The sequence below is a fragment of the Monodelphis domestica genome, chromosome 4 (genome assembly GCF_027887165.1).
Source record: "Monodelphis domestica isolate mMonDom1 chromosome 4, mMonDom1.pri, whole genome shotgun sequence".
NCBI lineage: Eukaryota > Metazoa > Chordata > Mammalia > Didelphimorphia > Didelphidae > Monodelphis > Monodelphis domestica.
The window spans coordinates 278569650-278578366 of record NC_077230.1 but is presented as its reverse complement, the minus strand read 5'-3'; positions in this window follow the sequence as shown (position 1 = coordinate 278578366).

Here is an 8717-nt window from a genome sequence, read left to right as displayed (position 1 = left end):
TGAATTTTCCCACACAAAACTCAGACCCTGCACAGAAATGTGAAGAATGTGATGACAATTCCAGCCCCCATTACAAAATCCTGGGAAATTCTCAAGGGAATGGTGTGTTTGGGGCCACTTTGAAACAATGCCACTCCAGACCTCCAAAGAATGGCAGTGTGGACTGATCCAATTGCTTTCTAGCATACAGGAGGAGCCCTCCTAGGGTCATGGTGGCCACTCATAGATTCCTGATGGCTTTTGCAATTGCCTGAGTATGTTGCACCAACGCCACATTGGGATTGAGAAAGTTTGTGAGGAGGCAGAGCAGGAGATACATTGTCTTCAAAACTCTATCTACAATAGCCCATCAGGGATGAGACAGAAAAGAAACAATTGCACTTTGCTGAGTTTCTTCAACTATAAAATGAAAGGTTTAAATGAAATCTTTTAAATATTTATATTAAACAATATTTTAATATCTCTTTCAGTAAATTCCTTACAAAAATTATTTTCTTCTTTATACGTATATGTCCAATACCTAGCATCCCATCTTCTCTTTCATTTAATGGATAAGGTCAACTATTAAAAAAAAAAAAAACAACCCTTACCTTCTGTCTAAGAATCAATACTGTCTATTACTTCCAAGGCAGAAAGGGGTAGACAGTGAGGGTTAAGTGACTTGCCCAGGGTCACATAACTCGGAAGTGCCTAAAGGCAAATTCGAACCCAGGACCTGCCATCTCTGAGCCTGTTGCTCTATCCACCAAGCAAGCCAGCTGCTCAACAGCCAGGTAAACTATTTAATAGAGATATTGAGCAACTATTGTAGCCACACAGCCAAAACAAAACAAAAACAAAACAAAACAAAACAAAACAAAAAAACAAAACTTGAAATAGACCAAGAATCAGAATTTGGAAAGTGGATAAATAAATTAAAAAAATGGAAATATCCAATTATATAAAGATGGAACTTCTTAGGAGGTTGAGTTCATTTCTGCTTAACTAGATCTGATTAGCATTTAGCATAGGTCAGGCTATGAACAAGTCAGGGTAATGAGCAATACTGAAAAGATTCCTGGGCTCAGCCCACTCAGCCAGATGGTACAATGGAGCTCCATGTCAACAAGGTGCCCTAGAAAGAGACTTGCTTCTCTTGAAGTCAGCATTGGCTTGTCCCTGAAGACATCTGCTGAGTCTGGCCTGGGAGCTATTCCTGGAACATGGTAGCTGGGAATAAAATGATGGAAGGAAGAGAAGAAAGAGAATATTTACAAAGCCCCAGGTTGGCTGGTGTATTTGCATGTGTCTATTTTCCTCTTGCTGTCTGATTGTCTCCTGTGATGCTTTTCTGGTTCCCAGATGTGATTACATCGATCAGTTTCACAATCTATGCTGCAAATAATGAGTCCCAGACCCTGGAGAGTGGCTTTGAACCTAGCTGCAGTAGGTCTCCCTAATGGATCGATTTCATGTTACTTTACCTACTTGGGGTAAGCACTCTTTGTAGGTGATGTGCAAAATATTTCAGACTGGTGGCTGAATATCAGGATACTTTCTTTGTTGTTTTTGGAGGACACCCATGCCCTGTTGACTCCTCACAGAAATGTTTTTTTTTAAGGTACCTAGAATCAAAGGCTTTTACACCTTGAAAAATCCGTAAAGTGCATTTAAGCAACCCTGTCATTTTAAAGGTGAGGAAACTGAGGCCATAGATGTAACATGATATCATCAGGTTTACACAAGTCCAAAGTTGAACAGAAAATCCTAATTTGCAGGTCAATGTTCCCCCCCTCCATTTTTCCACATTTAACTTTATCATGACAGTATGTTGATACATGACTGTAGTGACCAAGCCTGACCTAGAAGAAGAGAGAGATGAGAGCATAAACTCTCTCCCTTCTTTGCAGAGGAAAGGGACTATGGATAAGGAATATATTTGGCTGATGTGTGACATATTTCTTTCTTTTTTATTCTGTATCTCTTATTCTTTGTTACAAGGCATAACTTGCTAGGTAGAGGAATGGATAGGAGTACATTCAGAAATTAAAGGAGAATTAATGAAAATAAATAGAAATAAAATAATAGAAATCAATATAAATAAAAGATATCAATAATTTTTTTTCAAAAGTTGGTCTACTGAAATATTTGCTTGCCTTTCAAGGGTTCATAAAATACACTAGGGGTTAATTAATCACATTGTCTTTGGGGTTCTGATTATCTTGGAGGTGAGAATGTTCTTCTGATATTCCACCAACTATATCTCCTTCAGTATAATACAGGAATATTTTATTCAGCAGCCTGATATAGAGCAGTGGTGTCAAAATCAAATAGGATCAGGGGTCTCTAAGTTGTACATAAGGATCTCTGTTGTTGTCATACCTAGGTGGTGCAATGGATAGATTGCTAGATCTGGAGTCAGGAAGACCTGAATTAGAATCAAATCTCAGACACTTTTCAATTATGTGACTTTGGGCAAGTCATTTAATGCTGTTTACCTTAGTTTTCTCATCTGTAAAATGAACTGGTGATGGAAATAGCAAGTCATTCTAGCTCCAGGGTCTTTACCAAGAAAATCCCAAATGGGATCACATGGAACAGGACAGAAAATGACTAGACAACAAACAAGCATTCTATTTTATTTTAAAATTTATTTTGTTAAATACTTTTCAATGACATTTTAATCTGGTTGTGTGGACACCTCTGGAGTAGAGGATAGAAAAATGGACCAGGAGTAGAATTGATGGATTCTAACTAAGTTGCTTTTACTTTAGCTTTATAGGCTTAGATGGACTTTTAGTGGGTGTATGTAGAAAGGCCACTAAAGAGAACAAAGATGGGGAAAAGACCTAGATTCAAGCAGATGTATAGTAGTGTTAATGTAGTTAATAATTAAAGTTAGTGCTGGAGATGACATATTTGTGAGGGCCCCAGAAGTCAAATCATTAGGCTTCTGAATGAAATATGAGGAAAAAAATTTTTGATTTAAAAGTTGAGGAAAAAAGTTACCTAAAAGTACATAGTAATTGCTTACCTATATGTCTACTTTCTGATCCACATAAAAATGGTTATGAGAAATATTAATATGTATGTCAAGGACATCATCTTTGAGGGTATTATCAGAGAACAGGCAGGTCCTTTATGAGATTATATCTTTGTAAAAAAATTTGTTGCTAGAAGTAGGAAGTACTAGATTTCACTTTAGATATTTCTTCTTGTTCATTAATAAAATAATAATGATAATATTTGATTTAGTAGAGTAAAATTCTGCTTTGAGGACTCTTTTCCAAAAAAATATTTTTATTCATTCACCAAAATAATTCACAATCCTTGATAAGAAAATGATTTTGTTTTTTTTTTTTACTCTTTGTAATCAACCAACAATAAGCAAATGTAATCTTGAAAAATATGACAACAGAAAAACTCCCCATCCTGAAGCCTTCCACAAAACCCTCTGGGTTGAAGTCCCTGCCTCATCCTTTACTCTGAAAATTTGAACTTTCTTTTTTTCATCTACATCTCAAAAACTACTTGACTTCACTTTTGCCCACTAACTTCCACTTTTGCCCCAGTCTCTGATGAAGAGATGGCTCTCTTCACTCAAGTTAATCCCCAGATGTATTCTTCATCCTCACTCCCTCTTGGGTTTTCCATCAGATAGCACTCTGTTTCTGAATAATCTTTGATCTTTTCTTAGCTGTTGGTTTCTTCCCTGATGCCAGCAAACATACCCCTTCTTAAAAAGGAAAAGAAAAACTTTCACTAGACTCCATTATCCCTGCTTGCTATCATTCCGTCTTTCCTCCCTTTCTCAGCCAAACTTCTTGAAAAAACTGTCAACACTCAGGGCTTCTACTTCCTTTTCTAAACCCACTGCAAGCTGACTTCTGACCTCATCATTCCACTGAAACTGCTCTTTCCAGAGGCAGGGGTGATCTAGTTGACAAATGCAATGGTGGCTTCTCAGTCCTCATCCTCTGGGTCTTTTTTCATACTAAGCATTTGCATTCAGAGGTTAGGATTCCCAGAAGGCAGCTGACTCTTACTCTATTGTTTTTTTTAAGGGTATCTGAGAATCTGGGTTTCTAGTTATTGTTTTGTCATTTCAGTTGTGTCTGACTCTTCATGATTCTTTTCTGGGATTTTCCTTGGTAAAATTAGATAAAATAGAGTGGTTTGACATTTCCTTGTAGGATTTATTTTACAGATGAGGAAACTGAGGCAAATAGGGTTAAGTAATTTGCCCAGGATCCCACAACTAATAAGTGTCTGAGGCTGGATTTGAACTCAGGCCTTCCTAACTCCAAGCCTGGCACTTATCCATTGAAGCACCTAGCTAGGTTTCTAGTACCAATGTTCATGAGCTCCCACAAGTATTTTTTCCTCTTACTATTAGCCAATCTAAATTAGGAAAGGTATTTTCTAAGAGGGCATATAGTAAGAATAGTAGTTATAAAATATTTTCCCCCAAAGTCTTGAGTACAATCATCCACAAATGCACACAGGTCCTTCAGGGAGAGTGAAGAAAAACTTGAAGTACAAAAGTAATGAGGGACACATGTAGGGAATATGTATGGTAAAGGGATATCCTACAACACTTTTTTATTGGAAATCATTTTCTTCTTTAATAGATTCCTCATAAAGTTCCACTGATGTGTATAGTTCCTTGTTGAACTTCATGGATTCATGACTTTGAAGAATTCATTCCTGGTACTTCTCTCTACAATGAGGTTTCATTCTTCTTGAAAGTGCCTTTCTCAGGTGATTATGGCTCTTAGCTTTCTTTACGTGATGTCTCCTATTGATTCAGTGTCTGATCCCAGGGGGATTCCCTGGGTCCTATTTCCCAGATGACACAGTCAAAGTAAGTGATTCCCTCTCAAGGGCTTGGATATTAATTCTCCAAAATTGTACCTCTTTTACTAGTTTGGTTCATCTTTTGAGGAACTGATTCTTAACTAGCTTACTATTTTTACATATAGCCTAGGAGATGAGATTTGTTCTTCCCCAGCAATCAAAAGATATTTCCTGGGTGATCTTACCTGTCTTTCATCCTAGCTAAGATATCTATTATTGCTTTAATTGACCAAGGACTTATTCACATCTGGCTTGAACTTTTGACTGATTCCTTCATATAAGTTCCTCTAATGTCTATGATTATATTAATTGTGGTGTCAGGTGGATCTCTACCTTTGTACATCTCTCATCCTATTATACTATAAGGTCCATGAGAGTAGGGAGTAACTCTTATCTAAACTTTATATCTGTTCCACTGTCTTGAACAAACTTTGTACATTTCAAAATGGTTGTTGAATTACATTGAATTAATAAAAAACCTGGTGCTCTGCTTTTTAAAGGGTTACCTATCATATTTGTGATGCTGAAGTCTTCTGGGTACATGTAGCCAGATGCTGCATTACTATTCTAATAGGAAAGAAAGGATTCTAGTAGGTTCTAGAATCTGGGAGCTAGTATCATCATCAAGGACAACCACAAGGTGATTCAGCAAATTAAAGAAAACTAGTGGGCGACTGTCTTGTTTTGTCCTCCTTTGGGTATGATCAAGTTCTAAAGCCATTTTCTACTAAGAATTAAATGGACAACAAAGAAAAGAATGACCAGTTGTCTTGATGATTTTGTTTAAAAAAGGACATGGTGATTGGTTGGCTCTCCTGAAATATAAGAGCCTGGCATAGTCAGAAAAAGAAAAAAAATGTACTGCAGAATTTTTTTTAACCCTTACCATCTGTCTTAGAGTCAATACTGTGTATTGGTTCTAAGATAGAAGAGCAATAAGGGCTAGGCAATAGGGGTTAAGTGACTTGCCCAGGGTCACAAAGCTAGGAAGTGTCTGGGGCCAGATTTGAACCTAGGAGCTCCCATCTCTAGGTATGATGCTCTATCCACTGAACAACCCAGCTGTCCCTACTGCAGAATTTTAAAATGAGACATATTTTTAGAGATTGTCAAGTAAAAACCTTTTATTTTGGGAGGGTGAAGTCTCTACTGAGATACTGAAGTGGCTATTCAGTGCAACAAGAAATTTCTGGTACAGCTGGGATTGAATTGAAAGTCTCCTAATTTCCTGTTCAGTGTTTTTCCTCTATAAAATACTCACTAAAAGGTTCATGTGAAAAAGTCTTAGGAGATTTAATTTAGAGATAGCTGGGTTGCATAATGGATAAGGTGCAGGATTTGGAGTCAAGAAGACCTGAATTCCAAACATGCTTCAGATATTATGTTCTGAGACCCTGGGCAAGTCATTTAATCTCTCTGTGCCTCAGTTTCTCCATCTGTTAAATGGGAATAATAATGGTCCTTCCCTCCCTGAGTTGTTGTGAGGATCAAATATGAATATACCTTTATAAACTTTAAAGCACTTTGTGGATGTTCTGTCAAGGTAATAACTTTTAAAACTTTTGTTAATCTGACATAAAAATTATCTTGTTTTTGATGAGCGCACACTGTTTGGGAGGTACTGTGTAGTTTATGGAAAGTGTACCAGATAAAGAGACAGATCACCTGTGCTCAAGTCTTCACTCTTCTCCTTACTGGTTGTGTGACCATGGGCAAGTCATTTAATATATCTAGGGCTCTGTTTTCTCACGTGTAAAATGAGGGAGTTACATTGTTTTTAATGTTCTTTCTCGTTTTAAATCTATGATCTTCCAAATGTGCTGTATGGAAGATGAGGTACTAGACTAGGGTTTGCTAAAAGAGGTCACATTTGTTTTATTATATTCCTCACAAAAATAAGGATAGAACAAATATTATCCCTGTTTTACAGACAAAGTAACTCAAGTCTTGAGAGGCTTAAGAGCTTGATTGCAATCTACAGTTTGTGAGCAATTGAGTCAGGATTCAAACCCAGATCTTCTGACCTTGAATTCAATTTTCTTTTTACCAAAGCATGCTGAGCAAGATAATATAGAAAACTGACAGCTGACTCTAGGAAAGGATGCTGATTTAATTCCTTTCACTCCCTTTTCCATTCATTTTCTTGCCCACGTGTTTCCTAAGAAAAGGCTCAGCTGATTTTGAAATGGGGTAGGATGTTCCATGTTTAATTACCTTTTTCAAGGCGGCTGTACTGAAAGCAACACATGCTGCCAGGCTGTAAGTTGCTGTGGGGGGATCAGAACCATCTTGTCTGCCTTCCTCATAAGCCTGGAATTGAGAGCTTGAAGCTTAGATTGATAAGAGTTGAATTTTAGGTTTTATCTTTTAATAGGAAAGATAAGATCCTCCTGCCTCAGACCCCTTGTGCTATCTGGGTGTTGATGGCAAGAAGAGCCTCTGGAGAGAGAGTAACGTGACTGGGGGCGGAGAGAGGGGAAAAGCCAAAGGCCCGTAGGTGGCTGTAGGGCCCTCTGCTTAACCTCAGTGAAATAAAACTGGGAGTGGATGGAACTGCTGTTTTCCATGAGAATCTCTCTCCCTCTTTTTCACAGCCTGGCTCTTATATCCGGCCCTTTGCCAGCAAAAACTCACTGGATGATTTTTCCCATTGATCAGAGGAAAAAAGTTTGTGTGGGTGTTTTTTTTTCCCTTCTTCTATTTTGGTCATTGTGTTTGTGAATGGAATTAAAACCTTTCATTTTGGAAGTTGAACCACTGAAGGAGCTTCAGGAATCTCATTTTACAAAGGAGGAACTAATCCAGTTCCCAGGAAACAAGAACTCAGGACCACGGGGTACAATGACAAACTCAACTGGAAAGATGTCTCAGATCTTCACTGCTACATCAGATTGTCTTTTCTCCAGAGATGGTCCTATAAGACAGCAAGAGATTTTCTCACCATCACTCAGACATCCTAGCCATATTATCAAACATTTATGTAAAGGCCATCTGTGCCAGGCACCATTGCTAAGTGCTTGACAATCTATTTCATTTGATCCTCGAGACAACTCTGGGAGATAGATGCTATTATTATCTTCATATTACAGATGAGGGAACTGAGGCAAATTGAAGTTGTGACTTGTCCCAGGTAACAAAGCTAGTGTCAGAGGCAGGATTTCAGCTCAGGCCTTCCTGACTCCAAGCTCAGTGCTCTATCCTTAGGCAAAAGATGGTTTCTAGAAAAGAATTCCTTTTAATATCATCAGGAAGATTGGATTGGCATTCCTGATCTGGTTTCTTGCAAATGCAAGATTGTGGTTGACCAAATGACAATCTGTGAGAGAGAGCTCACTACACTGGAGAGATTATTGACTCTGGGTTCAGAGAACCTGGGTTTGAATCCCATTTACTGTTACTCACTACTTGGATGACCTTCATTAAATTCCCTGAGCCTTAATATTCCCTTTAGTATAACAAGGGGGGTAGATTAGATGGCCTCTGAGCTATGATCCTGTGTGCATATGGATGTGAGCTATGGGAACTAGGGAAGTGGAAATATGTGTGTGGGCTGAAATAATCATAAAGAGGTAATATTTACATTGCAGCTTAGAGAGGACAGTTGGCTGAGGGTTTGGGGGAAAGAGAAGAGTAGAAATAGGAGGGAGGAATGAGCATGGAATTTGCAGACAGTTGAGTGGGTTTGGTAGCTTAACATTGTCGACCACAGCTATATAATTCACTTGGGTGTCAACTACTCAAACTCAACTCAATCACAGCAATGGAGAGACACAAATATTCTATTGTTCACTTTATAAAAGCCATTTATTGTGTCTACCATGCAGAAGGAATTATGCTAAAAATTTAGGAGACAAACAGAGAATAAAACAAATAAATATGCA